The sequence below is a fragment of the Rhinichthys klamathensis genome, unplaced genomic scaffold, assembly GCF_029890125.1.
Source record: "Rhinichthys klamathensis goyatoka isolate OS25496 unplaced genomic scaffold, OSU_Roscu_1.1 h1tg000433l_1, whole genome shotgun sequence".
NCBI lineage: Eukaryota > Metazoa > Chordata > Actinopteri > Cypriniformes > Leuciscidae > Rhinichthys > Rhinichthys klamathensis.
In genome coordinates, this window is record NW_026606929.1 from 915187 (window position 1) to 931891 (window position 16705).

Genomic DNA, 16705 nt, shown 5'->3' on the forward strand with positions numbered 1-16705 from the left:
TAGCAAGAAAATATCTTAACATTCTTAAAACAACATTAATTTACCTGAGAAGCAAATGGAATAAAATATTGATTCTTGCTTTTTTGCATTTTGTCTTGGTCTATTTGCAGATATTTCGTCCCCCACTTATTTTAAACATAAACTTAATTCAATGTTTTATTTGTTTATTATCTAACACCAAAAACACACATTACCTTTATCATACACACAAACAATAACACTTGTAAAAATGGTTATGCATCTTGTATTTCTTAAGCCATTAATGTATGAAAAATGTAACTACTGCTTATTTTAAGAATCGATAAATAAGATATAATTTAAGTTTAAGCATGTATTCGAAAACATTTCAGATTTATTGAATATCCCACAAGCTGTAATTTTGCCTTTCTAGTGTCTGTTTCATTTCACATGTGTTGCATTTGCCAAGTTTGTACTGCAATATTAATTAAATACCACAATATATCTGTGTGCACTGTACCGTCCTACGATTGTATGGCAACTGCTCCTGTAATTCAATCCTATTATTTGCCCACCTGTCCTATAACTACTGGGCAGTTACAGAAACCCTTAGAATGTCTGTTAGCTAATCAGAATAAAGAATTTAACAGCGCTATGGCCGGCGTAGATAACCTAGTGAAAAATAAATATACTGAATTGTATTTAAAATAAATTTATTTCATATTAAAGGAGAACTCCGGCGCAAAATGAACCTTTGGTCTAATTACACATTGTTACCTAGTCAACCGTTATCTGAGATTTGTTTTCATGATTATCGAATGTAAATAGTTTTATCTCTAAAAACAGTTTAGCCTATAAAGCTAGTATAACGCTAGTATATTGGGCATAGTGTAATGACAAATAAAAATCGCTTGTTAATACCACTAACAAGGCTGAAAATAGACCCACACTAACACGGTATAGCATAATGAGGGTCCCTACCTTCAAACCGAAGCATTGAGAACTTTGTAAGTGTCCAGACAGTTTAATAAGAAGATATTTTAAACATACAGTCAACTTCGCGTATACAGGCAGAAGCCATCTTTGAAATACAGCCTTTACCAGTCAATCTACGAACGCCGATCCAAGTGCGCTGGTGAGAATGTGAACGAGCTATAAGTTGTGATAAGGTGAGCGCGAACAGCAGGCTTGGATCGGCGTTCGTATGTCCCAACCCGTCATATAAGGCCGTTTTGTCACGTCCTTCGGCGTTTTCTGCCCACGCATATACCACCCTTTTGCGTATAGATGACACGCACATGGCTTTCAACCAACTTCAATGTAAAAGGGCCATTCCACCGAATGGGTGACATTTGCTTGTTGTAACTCTTCAAAATGTACTTGAGTTATCTTTTTTCAACACTGAATCTAATACTACACATATTTAACTATTCAAAATGTGTATTGGTCAATATCAGGCAACTTTATTTTTTTTTTTACCAGGTTTAAGCAAAAGATGGACGCATATTTTCTCAGTCCTGTTACCGAAACTTATGTGCCATTTAAAAAGCATGTTTAAAAGCATGTCAATTAATTCCTTTGCTTTCCCCACAAGAAAGTGTTTATTTTAAAGAAGTTGTTGGTTATATGTTCAAATAATTGATATTTGTGGAAAATAAATCACTATATATTAAGGCAAGATGTATTTTAATAAAAAACACAAAGCCATTTTTTCATTTTAAAGACCAAACCCTCAAGTTTATAATTGTTTTAATAATTTAATTTATTAAACTATTGTATAAATGATGGGCCAAACAAAACTGATAAAAACACTGGTTTAACTTTATTTTTTTAGAAAAAATAAAAAAAATAGTTACAGGAATGAACACTTTGTAACAGGAATGAGTGTCCATATGTGTGTGTATGAGAGAGAGTGTACATGACTGTGTGTGCATAAGATTTGTGTTGAAATGGTGTACTATGCGCTAGTAGTACTTCACAGAGAAGGAGGTGGAAAGAGAAAGAATGAGAGAGAGAAGAAGAGAGAGGGAGGGAGAAAAAGGGAAGTTAAGACAAAAAAGGGGGAAAAAGAAAGGGTTGCGGGTGTGTTTAGCTCCTTCCATTGCAATATGCCATATGTGAGTGTTTCTAGCACCTGCATAGTATGGGTTTTCTCCATCTTCTACAAAATATAAGAAAGACAAAGACAAAACGTTCAAGTCAGCTCGTGGTGGACTAGCTTCCTGGAAGTATTGTTCACATTGTAAAACAAATGCTAATGTCTACATTATAAGTAATTGCAACCTTAAAACTCATAATTTATAATAATAATGAATATTATTATATCAACTAATATTTACAGTATTAAATCAGAGGACTCTACTCACTCCTGTTATTTTAACTCACTCCTGTTATTTTTCATATAAGCAACAGGACTGAAAGTAACAGGATTGAGTTTTTAAGCAAAAAGTCATCAAATACATGGCATATGGCCACATAGCTACATGTTAATAGCATGAAGACACTGAGCAATTTCTTGTGACTTACGAAAAGTGAATATTTTTAAAATAAACAAATAAAATCTAAGAAATAATTTAGGTAACAGGACAGTAGGTTGAGATTGAGCTTGTCAGTCATAGTTACAATTTCATCAAATATACAGAAATTAAAATGAGAGGACTTATGGGCTGCGTTCGGAATCGCATACTCAATGAGTAGGTACTTAATTTCAATGAGTACTTACTTAACGAGCGCTAAAAGAGTAGGTACTTTATAGGCAAATCTCGTTGAGTATGAATGCGATCCGGACATCATCTGCCATGTTGACGTTATCATGTGACCTACTGCGCAACAACTTAAAAGATATGAACGACACGTTTAATTCATCTATCTGTAAATATCTAGATATTGATGAAACTTGCTCATCTTGTGGTATTGTTGAAGAAACAGCTGCCAATTTATTTTGTGAATACATTTAGGGTTGATTTAAGTTGTTATATTTTAAACCCTACTAATGTGACCCACAGTTTTATCCTTATAACGATATATTTTTTTTTAAGAAACCCCAAAATCGTCATCTCTTGAATATGTCGTTAATTTCTTTATTTTATACCCAAAAAGTTTCTCCTTTAAGTTTTCCTCTTTTCTTGATGAATTTACCTTTCGTTTCATCCCTCAGACTTATAACAAAACAATTTTTAATGTATTATGAAGAACTATTTAAAGATATTTAGCCTTGTTATTGTTTTTTTTCCTGTGTATAAATATCATATTATGATGTACACAAACCAATGATCTTTATGTTTTCTGTTTTGTGATTATGATTGTTCATTGTTAGATACAACTATGGTATCTTTCCATGATCTTTATGTAATAAGTTTATAAGTTTAAATTATATGAGCGACAGGTGCACTAACACTTCATAACATCAGTAACTCAACAGCACAACCTAGAAAAGTTCCCTTTCGAGGGAACTCGCAATGCGTCATCGACGCTTTGGGAACGCCCCCAGCGTGAATGCGTCTGAGCATCAATGTCAACTAGTCCAATGGAAAGAATGAGCGTCACGGGCGGGTGACGTCATGACCGGGAAGGGATAAAAGCACATCCGGTGCAAACCGGCATTAGCTTCTGTGTCTCAGCAAGCGATCTGTTTTACTCTGTCTCTGTCTATTTATTGTTGTCTGTTGCATATATATTGGAAAGAGTTATGGCGAAACAAATGTACAAACAGTGTGCTTCTCCCTGCCCGCGTTATTTAACGGGTGGGGACACACACGAGCTTTGTGTCGTTTGTTTGGGAGTGGAGCATGCGGTCTCAGCCTTCGAGGGGGCTGAGTGCCAGCATTGCGAGATGCTTCCGCTTCGCATGCTCCGCTCTCGCCTGTCACTCTTTGACGAGAGTGGTCAGGTTCGCGATCCTCAGGGTGCAGGACCCGCTGTTGCCGAGGCAGCACGGAGAATGCATTCCTGGGGTTTGCAAAAGGATCTTTCGGAGGGGTTGGAGACGGGTCCAAAGGGCCTTTTCTCCTTCCTTACCCGGAGGATCCAGTGCTCTCCCCCCGGTGTCGGAAGCCCGCTCTGCGGCTTCTTCCGCCCGGGGAGAGAGCCCTCCATTACTTCATTGCTCTTCCTCTGAGGAGGTTGATGTGATGAGTATGGAGAGTATAAGCACACACACTGGGGAAAGAGATTCGCCACCTGTTTCCCCAGCATATGAGGAGCTGGTGGATGTGATGTCTAGGGCTGTAGAAAAATTAAATATTGAATGGCCAGCTGAGAAAAGGGGCGCTCGTCCCAAAAGTAAATTAGACGAGCGTTTCCTTTCTTCAGCTACATCATCTCCACCACGAGGCCTTCCCTTTTTTCCTGATTTACATAATGAGTTATCTAGATCATGGGATAAACCGTACTCATCACGACTTTTCAGCCCTCAAGTTCATTTATATTCAGGTATAAGAGGGCTGAAAGAGTACGGTTATGAGGCGATGCTCCAGGCTGAACAGACGCTCGCGAGCTATCTGTCACCTGGTCCAGCATCGTCTCTGAAGGCCTCAGCTTTGCCCACTAGACCGCTTAAAGCAACTTCGGTGTTAGTGGGCAAAGCTTATACGGCAGCAGGTCAAGCTGGAGCATGTCTGCACACTATGGCAGTGCTCCAGGCTTACCAAGCTGACCTGCTGGGGGATCTGGATAGAAGTGAGGGAGTTGGTCCTGACGAGGTTCGAGAACTTCGTCGGGCCACCGATCTGTCTCTCAGGGCTACAAAGGAGACCGCCAGAGCAATTGGGCGGTCTATGCCAGCCCTTGTAGCTACTGAGAGGCATCTTTGGTTAAATTTGGCCGAAATAAAAGAAAAAGATCGGGCTTTTTTATTGGATGCTCCGCTTGAGCCTTCTGGTCTCTTCGGCGACGCAGTCAATGCAGTCGTCGAGAGATTTCAAGAGTCAAAGAAGCAAGCGGAGGCATTTAAAACGTTTCTCCCTCGCCGTGTCCAGCCCCCTGGGGCTGCTGGGCGTGAGCAGCCCCAGCCGTCGAGCTCCTCATATCGTGCACAACAAAAAGAGAGTGTTTCGTCTCGTGCACCTCCACATAAACACTGTAAACAGGCGCAACACTCTCAGTCGAAGTCTTCTAAGTCGAAGCCGGATCTGAGGACCGTTCTTCAGGCGAAGAAGACTTCGGCTCATAAAAAGAGGTCCTGACGTCACTGGCGTCAGACCTGTGAGGACGGCCCCGACCGAAGTGGAGCGGTGTACACCTCAGAATACGGTGCCCGTTCCACTTCGGGGTCCTCACGGGACCGTTCTGCCAACCCCGTCACCCTTGGTGCTTCGGGGCGCAGCGGTCTCCAGCGGGTCGCTGATGCTATGCTGCGGCACAGCATCGGTTTCGCGCCCTCTGAGGGGGGTTTTAGAGCAGCCAGTTCAGGTAGTTCCTGCCATTATGTTTCAGGCTCCAGAACTGGCTGTCTCGTTGACACCAGAGACCAGCCTCGAGAGGCTGGTTCCCTTAGTAGATTTTCTGGCAGCGTGGAAGCTACTGCCAAATATTTCTCCTGCAGATTGGGTCCTGCAGATTGTAGAGAAAGGATACAGAATCCAGTTCGGTTCTCGTCCTCCTCGCCACAACGGGGTGTTGCTCACAGTAGTGCATCCCGAGCAGGCTCTGGTAATGGAGCAAGAGGTAAAGGCCCTGTTAGCAAAGGAAGCTATAGAACAGGTGTACTCACCCGACAGAGAGTCGGGTTTTTACAGCCGTTATTTCATTGTTCCGAAAAAGGATGGAGGGTTGCGTCTCATTTTAGATCTTCGCCTGTTAAATCTTCGTCAGAAACTCAAGTTCAAGATGCTGACACTCAAGCAGATCGTGACTCAAATCAGATCCGAGGACTGGTTTGTCACGATAGATCTAAAGGACGCTTACTTCCATGTCTCCATCCTCCCTCAGCACAGGAAGTTCCTAAGGTTTTCTTTCGGGGGCAAAGAATACCAGTATCGGGTACTTCCTTTTGGTCTAGCTCTATCACCCCGCACGTTCACGAAATGCGTAGATGCAGCTCTAGCCCCGCTCAGGCTGCAGGGCATACGTATTCTGAACTACATCGACGACTGGCTGATTCTAGCGGAATCAGAGCAGTTGGCGGTTCGGCACCGAGGTGTCGTTCTCGCTCATATGCAGATGTTGGGGTTGAGGCTCAATGCCAAGAAGAGTGTTCTTTCTCCAGTACAGAGAACCACTTTTCTTGGTGTGGTATGGGATTCAGTGACGATGCGGGCCACTCTATCGCCCGTTCGTGTAGCTGCTATCCTGACAGCCACAGGAGAGCTGAGGCTAGGCCAGTCACGCACTGTAAAACAGTTCGAGAGACTGTTGGGTCTCTTGGCAGCAGCGTCCAACGTGATACCTTTTGGCCTGCTGTACATGAGACCTTTGCAGTGGTGGCTCAGGACCAGAGGGTTCTCCCCGAGGGGAAACCCACTTTGTATGATCAAGATCACGCGGCGGTGCCTTCGTGCCTTGGTTATATGGAGGAAACACTGGTTCTTAACCCAGGGTCCGGTGTTGGGAGCTCTTTGCCATCGAGTTGCTATCTCGACAGATGCTTCCCTCACCGGCTGGGGAGCGGTAATGGAAGGGCGCTCGGTTCAGGGTCTGTGGAGGGGTCATCATCTTTCTTGGCACATAAATTGCCTGGAGATCATGGCTGTCTTCAATGCGTTGAAGCAATTCCTCCCAGACCTGAGGGGCCATCATGTGCTCGTCCGTACAGACAACACATCGGTGGTCTCTTATCTGAACCGTCAGGGGGGTCTGCGGTCGCGTCCGCTTTGCAAGCTGGCGCACCAGATCCTCCTGTGGTCTCTGGGGAAGGTACTTTCCCTGAGGGCAGTGTGTATTCCTGGGGACCAGAATATTGGGGCAGACATCCTGTCGAGGCAGGAGCTGAGGCCAGGGGACTGGAGACTCCACCCCGAGGCGGTGGAGAAAATTTTGGAGTTTTACGGCCAAGCAGAGGTGGATCTGTTTGCGTCTCAGCATACGACGCACTGTCCACTTTGGTTCTCCCTTACTCACCCAGCCCCCCTGGGGCTGGATGCTATGGTGCAGACGTGGCCGAGGCTACGTCTGTACGCATTTCCCCCGGTTGCTCTGCTCCCAGGAGTTCTGGAGCGAGTCCGCCAGTACGGAATAAGCCTACTGCTAGTAGCACCACGCTGGCCGAGTGGGATCTGGTTTGCGGACCTGATCCATCTCTTAGACGGTGCTCCCTTGGAGATCCCGATCAGTAGAGACCTTCTGTCTCAGGCCGGGGGCACAATATTTCACCCCCGACCAGAGATTTGGAACCTGTGGGTTTGGCCTCTGAGGGGGCCCAACTCATAGAGAGTGGTCTCTCAACTGAGGTTGTTGAGACCATTCTAAGCTCCAGAGCTCCAGCTACTAGGAAACTATATGCGCTGAAATGGAAAGTTTTTTCTGTATGGTGTCACCGACATCAGTGGGATCCGGTTAACTGTTCTGTGAACACAGTACTCGAGTTCTTGCAGGAGCGCTTTACGTCAGGTCTATGTCCTTCCACACTTAAGGTTTACGTGGCGGCCATTGCGGCTTACCACGCCTTGGTGGGGGGGTACATCGTTGGGTCGACTGTCGAGACCCCCTGATTACACGTTTCCTTCGTGGCACATTGAGGCTGAGGCCTGCAACTCGCACTAGGGTGCCAGCTTGGGATTTGGCAATAGTACTAGAAGGCCTGTCTAGAGCTCCATTCGAGCCCTTAGATTCGGTTTCAGAGAAATTTCTTACCCTTAAGACTATCTTTCTGCTAGCTATTTCGTCCCTTAAGAGAGTTGGAGACCTTCAGGCCCTTTCGGTTTCCCCCACTTGCCTTGAGTTTGCACCGGGGATGGTCAAGGCATTCTTATATCCGAAACAGGGATACGTCCCTAAGGTGCCGACCTTGATTCCGAGGCCTATTGTGCTGCAGGCTTTCTGTCCTCCTCCTTTTACATCTGCGGACCAGGAAAGGCTAAACCTCTTGTGTCCAGTGCGAGCACTGGATACTTATGTTCATCGGACATCTTCAATGAGGAAGTCCGACCAGTTATTTATTTGCTTTGGATCACCTAAGAAGGGTCTTCCTGCTTCTAAAAAGACAGTAAGTGGATAGTTGAGGCTATTTCACTTGCATACGAGTACTCTGACCAGCCGTGTCCTTTGGTGGTCAGAGCTCACTCTACGAGGGGTATGGCGGCCTCTTAAGCCTTATTATTTGGAGTTTCTCTTCAAGACGTGTGTGATGCGGCAGGCTGGTCCTCACCGCTCACATTCGTCAGGTTTTACAGTTTGGACCTGGATGCTGCCCCGAGTTCTCAGGTGCTTAGTGCTTAGTTTCAACAGACTGACACTCAGGTACTTGGAATTCTGGTGTTTTGGGTATTCTCGTTCCCAAAGCGTCGATGACGCATCGCGAGTTCCCTCGAAAGGGAACGTCTCGGGTTACGACTGTAACCATAGTTCCCTGAGAAAGGGAACCAGACGATGCGTCACCCTGCCATACTTCCTGCATCCCTGTGATCGGCTTGCTTCGACATTTTGAAGCTAATGCCGGTTTGCACCGGATGTGCTTTTATCCCTTCCTGGTCATGACGTCACCCGCCCGTGACGCTCATTCTTTCCATTGGACTAGTTGACATTGATGCTCAGACGCATTCACGCTGGGGGCGTTCCCAAAGCATCGATGACGCATCGTCTCGTTCCCTTTCTCAGGGAACTATGGTTACAGTCGTAACCCGAGACGTTTTCCTCGGCGTTTGTAATGTCTTCACAAGGAGACGGGCCGCTGCTCGAAGATCTCCTTTGGAGAAAACTGTTGATTTTATACTCGAAAAATGTAAGTATCGCTCCTTAAAAGTTAATATATTACCTCAGAATGAATTGTATTGTTAGCCCACCCCAAAACTTAAACAAAATAATATTAAATGCTAACCAATACTTAATTATATTACTTTTTTATATACTAAAAATGATATAATTTAATAAAACAAGCCAAATGTAATTTGTTTTGTCATATGAGTTATGCATGAATACACGTGAACATCTCAATTGTCATTCAAGCAATGAATTAATGCATACATTAAATAATTATATTTTATATACTGACAACAATAAGAAACATGAATAAATGAGTAAAAGAACATATAAAAGTAACCATCACACAATAAACAAATGCATATACAATTCAACAAAAAAAAAATCTTTATTCAAACTACAAGCATGTATTTACAGGCGCTGAGCCCCACATACTGCCATCTCAACACAGCGGTTCCCATTCTGCGGCTTTACTCTGATGAATTCACCAGAGGTGACCGTGCCTTCGTGCCGGAGCTTGTTGCTGCGCTTCACAGTCTGAGGCGATAAGGGCCGGTGGAGTGATGGAGCGTCTCATCCATGGCACCGTTTCCAGGATTCAGCTCTGGGCTCCTCATCCTCAGTGCTCACACCAGTCTGAATAAAAACGTGTTTAGTTACTTTATAGATTTGTTCAGTGGCGTAGCGTCTGGGCATGCAGGGTATGCACGTGCAAATGGGCCCGGGCCGATAGGGGGCCCGCCCATGGGGAACTTTTAATTAAAACGAGTTAATTCATTTTTAAAGTGTAGCCACAATAAATATATTTTTTTGTATGCATGTCATATGTAATAATTTCTTGTTTCTCCATAATGTCTAATTTCTCCGTCATTTCTTGTGTGCATTTATTATGCGTTTATTATTTTTTTGCACCCCGCGGCTGCCGTAGAACTGTACCGTCATTTTTTACGGCATCGCCGCGTCAAATTAAAAAAAGAAAACACAGTGTGAGAGAGGTTACTAGACGCTAGCTAATTGAACATTAAAGGATGGAAAAATACAAACATAAAAAGTGGGGCCTTAAAGAGAAAAAAGAAGGTGGAGAAGTTAGTTGCGACACAAAAACTACCTAAAATAGACCGGTTTATTTCTCTTTCTTACCATCCCTACTGTTGCTTCAGCGGAGCCCTCATTTTCAAAACTGAAGCTAATAAACAGACTATCGGGACTGGCAATTATTTCCATTGAGAATGCACAAAGCCTTGAATTAAACACCAATGACATCGTGCTCGTGGATGAATTTGCCGAAAGAAAGGCCCGGAGAATGCAACTAAATGAGTAAGTAGTTTTATGTTTTTTTTACATTTTGGGCCGCGGTGCCAAGATCAGTAGTTTATTATTGACATTGGCTGAGCCTTGGTTGGTTTTAGACTTGTTTTTGTTTCGTTCTGGTTGTGAAAAGTTGTTGGGTAGAGTGTTTTTTATGGTATTGTTTGGTATGGTATTTTCTTGATACACTACAGTGAACGTCTATAAATGCAACATGACATCATGACTTTGCGTAAACATACACGCCACTTTCAAGTCAAGTGGCGTGTTATCTATACACATTTTGAGCTATCCGCGTGTATGTCCACGCCGAAACGAACCGTCATCTTTTGCGTGTATGTCTACGCCGTTAAACGTCCGAGTGATTCCGCGTGTATGTGTACGCCGTTAAATGTCCGAGCGAAACAAAGCAAAATTCATATCTACATCTGTGGAGCAATATTTTTGTTCCTAGGATGGTAGGGGAAGACTCATAAACAGTATTAACCCCAGTGACGGGTAGGTTTAGGGACGGGGTTGGGGTAACTGTTAGGTCATATATTTATATGCAGTAATGTAACGTTAAGTCAACGGCGTTGATAAACACGCTGAAAAGCGATTATGTGTGTTGATAGCACGCCAAAAATGGAAATACGAATTGGCGTGTCATACATACGCCATTTCAAATGAATCTCAATGTACTTCGGGGGCAGGGTTAGGGGGGCCCGTACACATTTTTTTTGCATATGGGCCCGGGACTGACTTGCTACGCCACTGGATTTGTTTATTTACCTTATTTACAGCACATTTGTCTAATGTCAACAGTGTTGACAACAGTGAATTTATTAACGTTATCCTATAATAATGCCACACATACATCACTCAGATGTCTTTTTCATGTTGTGATGTGCTCATCTGCAATATGTCAATACTTACAATATTTTCCTTTCAGATGTAAATAGACATTTTAAATAAGCGTGTTTAAGATGTATATGTAAATCCACTTTAGAGACATTACGTGTGCTTAGAGCTCTCCTGTTAGCTAGCTATACAAAACATGTTTTTACAACAAAATCACAACTATACTATACTGTCTAACTACTTTACACCTTCAACAGTTAAAACGTTTACTCTATAGTAGTTTAACACATAAGGAACCATGTTTACTCACATTTGAAAACCCCCGCGTTGCTGATCTCCGTGATGTTTGATAATGACGTATGCTCTCGCGTGGCCTCCTGGGATAGAAGAGTATCCATCGGTTGAGCCACAAGGTGTGTTCGACATCGGCTGCGGCTGGATGTAACTGATCGGCGAGAGTAGCCGCGTGCAGGCGGGGAGGAGCTGCAAACTGAGACGTGAAGTCGGACACTTTCTGGTTCCTGTAGTGACCGCTCACGTGGTGTTTGTATACTTTAGCACAGCTGAAGTGAAATAAATGCAATATTTGCCAAATACACAGATGTTTCAGAGACATTTTCATTCAATACTTTATGTACTGCTTCATACAGCGTTTGTTTGAACAAGAATAAAGTTCAACATAAGCCTACATAGGGTGACCAGACGTCCCGTTTTTCCCGGGACAGTCCCGTATTTCAACACTAATTTTAGTGTCCCGACTTATTATGAAAAAATCATGTTTTGTCCCGTATTTCATCGTAAATATATATATATTTTCATATATTATAGGTTTCGTTTTCGAAAGGCTACGTGAATATGTATGTAATGTTCAAAACTGTCGTGTAGCGCGCGCACGACAGAGGGAGAGAGCGAGAGACCTTGCGTGTGTGTGCTAGAATACGCATTAATACGTACTCAAAACCGTGTAGCGCGCACACGGGAGAGAGCTAGAGACCTTGCGTGTGTGTGCTAGAGTACGCAGTACTCTAGCACCACCTCCCAATTCTCTCAGGATATAATTTTTTGTCTAGTAATTCGAATGTTGTATTCGAAAGAAGATGCAAAGAAATTACACATTGCTGGGTGTTAGATTTTTTAGAGTCACTTATTTGCTTTAAAAAGTATTTTAAAATGTCAATGACGTCATACACATCGTACGACCAGAAACCTGCTTTACGGCAATCCTTCAGTCACTTTGGTGCTTACGCGCATAGACAGACTAGAGAAGCCGCGAAATTTAAAAATACTACTGTTATTGTGTCACGAAATGTAGTTTTAATAGTTTTTCAGTCGACATTGTAGTTGTTGAAAGCTCAAATCTGTGGTTTATTTATAAAGATAGCGCTTATTTAAAAATTTGATCTGACGTTTTCGGAGTTGTGATATCCAAGCCTTTACCGGGGTCTCAGCGCTCTGCACCCCGCCTGGAACAGCGTTTCCTCGGTGCTTCCGACGTTTGTGGTCAAACATGACATATAATTCGTTTTGTGTATATCTAACGGGCAATCTTTGGTCTCATGAATCTTTGTTCCCTGGCAAATCGTTTTGGCTGACGGCAAAGTGAAGTTTCATAACTTTATATTGTGGCTATTTTAATGTTGTATCCTGCTTTGTCTGAATCGTTTACTTTATTTATTGTCTTGTATAACTCTTCTTATACCTTTTAGGCTACTTATACTGTTATAATGTCTCTTACTGATCAATAAAACTGAAAAATAGACAGGGTTGTGTCATTTTATTTTATATAGCCTATATTTTATATAGCCTTTCCATTACTATTTTATTTGCTGTACTGTTTGTTTGTTTATTTTATTGACTAAACTATTTACTATTACTTCTCACTTTATCTTATATTTACTATTTGCACTGCACTGTAGTTGTACCATATCGTATTACCATAGATAAAGGATCCATCAGTTATCTTTGTTATTGCTAAAATCGGGTCAATCACAGAAAATGCTTTTTCCACAATAAGAAAACTATCGCAGCAACGTCCCAAGCGGCCAATAGGGCGTCTATGTATTTATTATGTCTATGCTTTTGCGTTCTGCACTTTCTTTTCTCTCGAGGCATCTACTACACAACTGACACAGGTAAATACATGTGTGGTCCCGCTTCGGATGCCACGATGCCATCAAGCGGTATCTCTGGTCGTAATTAGTCCTTCACTGACCAATCAGCGTCCATTAGCAGAATGCTAGCGTGTTATGGGCAACAACAACTCAACCTGTAAGAAATCGAAAGGACATAAGTACTCGTTCATTCAACTTTCGACCTATAACCCATGTTGGACTTGCAAAACCTACATTCAAATCTAAAATTTATCAATGACAATCGGGTGAAAAAGACCAATTTACCCGTTTAGCCCCATAGACTCCCATTCATTTTGCACTCGGACTATTGCCCCCAGTGGAACTCTGGTGGAACTACAACCAAAAAGTCGGTACAATAGGACTTAATAGGGAGTGGCCAGGCTTTCCGTAGACGGGCTTTGGCTGCATGAAGTCGAACAAACCTACAGTCTATGGGTTGAGCACTCAAAAATCAGGCCGGAAGCAGTAAAGCCTTGTTTATACTCGACGCGTCCGCAAGAGCGCGAAGGTGCGCGCGGCAAAAATGACGTCATTGCGGTGTGGGCGGTCGTGCGCGTTGGGTGCGCAAGACCCCATTTCGCCTGGCGGTGTGCACGGCACTTTTTGTAACATCGCGCGCGGCGCCGCATCCGAAGATGAACGACTTCGAGCCGAATCTGGCCGAACTGGTACGTCTGTACCAGCATGTTTATGATCCTTCTATACACAGAGACATTTGCATTGGTGGGCGACCATAAAAGCCTCTCATTTTGTGAATAGGAACACATTTGCATTAAGCACCCAGTTTGCACTTGTCTAAACTGCTTATATTTACAAAATAAGCATACAATAGTGCAGAAGTAAGCCCTGCTGATGAAATTAAGGTTTAAACACTCTTCAATAAGGCTCAGCTGTTTAACTAGTTTACATGCAGTGAAAGTACAATAAACCTACTGCATTTATTACTCTTTTTATATGAATCAGCAATTAATAAACTACTAATAAACAGCAAACTACTTCTTCACTGCTGATTCCTGGTGTTTTAGAGAAGAATTACTCGGAGTCGCCCCCTGTCGTTTCACAGAATAGCACAACGGCGAGCGCGTCAAGTATAAACGCCTCGTCCGTTTGGAGAGGTGCGCGCGCGGATAGGCGCCATCCCATCCCGACGGTCAGGGGAACAGGGGGCGCGAATGACGGGTGGACGTCAGCACAAACGGAAACTGACTTCGTGTCAGGTGGATGGCAACAGCTGGGCTGGGAATGGTCAGGAGATGGAGGAAGGAAGTGACGGAGTAGGTAGTGAGGCAGGAGAGTTGGGGAACACTGCCACTGGAGAACTGGAAGACAACGAGGGTAACAAAGAGTGGAAAGTTAATCAAAATAAAAAGAAAAAGAATAATACAACAGCATGTGGTGAAAGGGCTTCTTTAAAGGATGATGTGGAACAATTTAAGGTATTTGTTAAGTTGGGGCAAGAAGGTACCACGTTCAGAGAGTGGAATCCGATACAACTTACAAAAGGTCTAAGTAAAGAAATTGGAGAGGTAAGGAGTGCAAAAATATTAAGAGATGGACAACTACTGGTATTTTGTAAAAGCGAAGAACAACTCAAAAAAGCAGTTAAGATGAGTAAAATTCATGGTAAACTAGTGCAATGTTCAAAGGCTAATGATAAAAAGTTAGTTCGAGGAGTCATTTCTGGCATTCCGGTAAATGTACAAACAGATGATATAATGGCAAACATTAAGCATGTTAAAATATGTGAAGCCAAAAGACTCAAAACTAAGAGATGTGGAGACATTTGCGACAGCTTATCAGTTATGCTTACGTTTGAAGGGGAAATGTTACCAGATAAGGTTTTTGTTGGTGTTATGAGTTATGTGGTTAAGTTGTACATCCCTCCACCACTTCGATGTTATAAATGTCAACGGTTTGGGCATATCGCGGCTGTATGTAAAGGAAAGAAGAGGTGTAGTAAGTGTGGAGGAGAACATGATTATGATGAATGTGACAAAGTTCGCAATCAATGCTGCAATTGTGGAGGGGAGCACAGTGCAGCATATCATGGCTGTGAATTTAGTAAGAGAGACAAAGAGGTACAAAGGATCAAGGCAACTGAAGGCATTAGCTACTCTGAAGCAGTAAAGCTAGTCCCCAGAGTGAATGTAATACCACAACAAAGGGAGGGCATTGGAAATGACATAATAAATGAAGATGATGGAAAGACAAGGAAAGACAATTTAGTTGTCAGCAAACATGATTTTGTGATTTTCATGGTTGAAATTATCAATTGTTCTGCACAGACAACGAGTCGTACCGAAAGGATTAAAATTATTGTGAAAGCAGCTGAAAAATATTTGGGGATAAAAGGAATGGTTTGGGAAACAGTTAGGGATAACTTAAGTACAGATACTCAGTCTACCCAGCACAGTGTTGGTGTAGATTAAATGGTGGTAAATGTAGGCATACTACAATGGAATGCTAGAAGTTTGATAGCAAACGGCCAAGAATTTAAGAAATATGTAGATGAGTTAAGAGAGAAACCAAATATAATATGTGTGCAAGAAACATGGTTGAAATCAGAGTTAGATTTTATTATTAAGGGATATTCAGCAGTTAGAAGAGATAGAGAGAATGGTAGAGGGGGAGGATTAGCAACTTTCATACAAAATGGTTTAAGCTATGAAATTATTAAAATAAATGATAAGAAGGAATCAATTACAATAAGGATATGGACTAGTAAAGGTTCTATTGATGTAATAAATTATTATAATCCTTGTGGGAAAATAGAGGGTAGTAATTTGGAAAAATATTTTGGGATCACCACTTGGTGAGGTAATATGGTGTGGGGATTTTAATGCACACAATACGTTATGGGGAAGCAACAGTACAGATGCAAATGGTTTAGTTTTAGAAGAATATATCGATGACAAATGGTTGGTATGTCTTAACAATGGAGAGGGAACGCGGTTTAACTGTATAAATAATACTGAATCAGTGCTTGATTTAACTTTTGTGTCCAGTATAATAGCAGGTATTAGTACATGGAATGTAGATAAGGAAACTACAATAGGTAGTGATCATTTCCCTATTATAATTAAAGTTGGATCAGGGACGTGTCAAGAAAGGATTAAAAATATTCCAAGGTGGAAAATAGAGAATGCGAATTGGGAACTTTTTCAGATCATTTGTGCAGTAAAATGTCTTAAACTTAATGAGATTAAAGAAATAAAAATAAATGAGTTTAATAATGTACTGGTAAATGAAATAATATTGTCAGCTGAGGAATCAATACCTAAAAGTAAAGGAAATAGGAAATGTAAGAATGTACCATGGTGGAATGATGAGTGCAGTAAAGTAGTTAAAGCAAGAAACAAAGCTTTTAAATATGTTAAAAAATATCATTCTCAGGATGCTTTGATAGAGTACAAAAGAAAGCAGGCAGTAGTTAGAAAAACAATTAAGATACAAAAGCGCAACTTTTGGAGGAAATTTTGTAATAGTATAGGAAGGGATATGAAGTTATCTGATATATGGGGAATGATAAGGAGGATGGGAGGAGTTAGAAGAAATTATGAATTACCTGTATTAAATAGTGGTGATAAAGTGGCAGTTACTAATTTAGAAAAGGC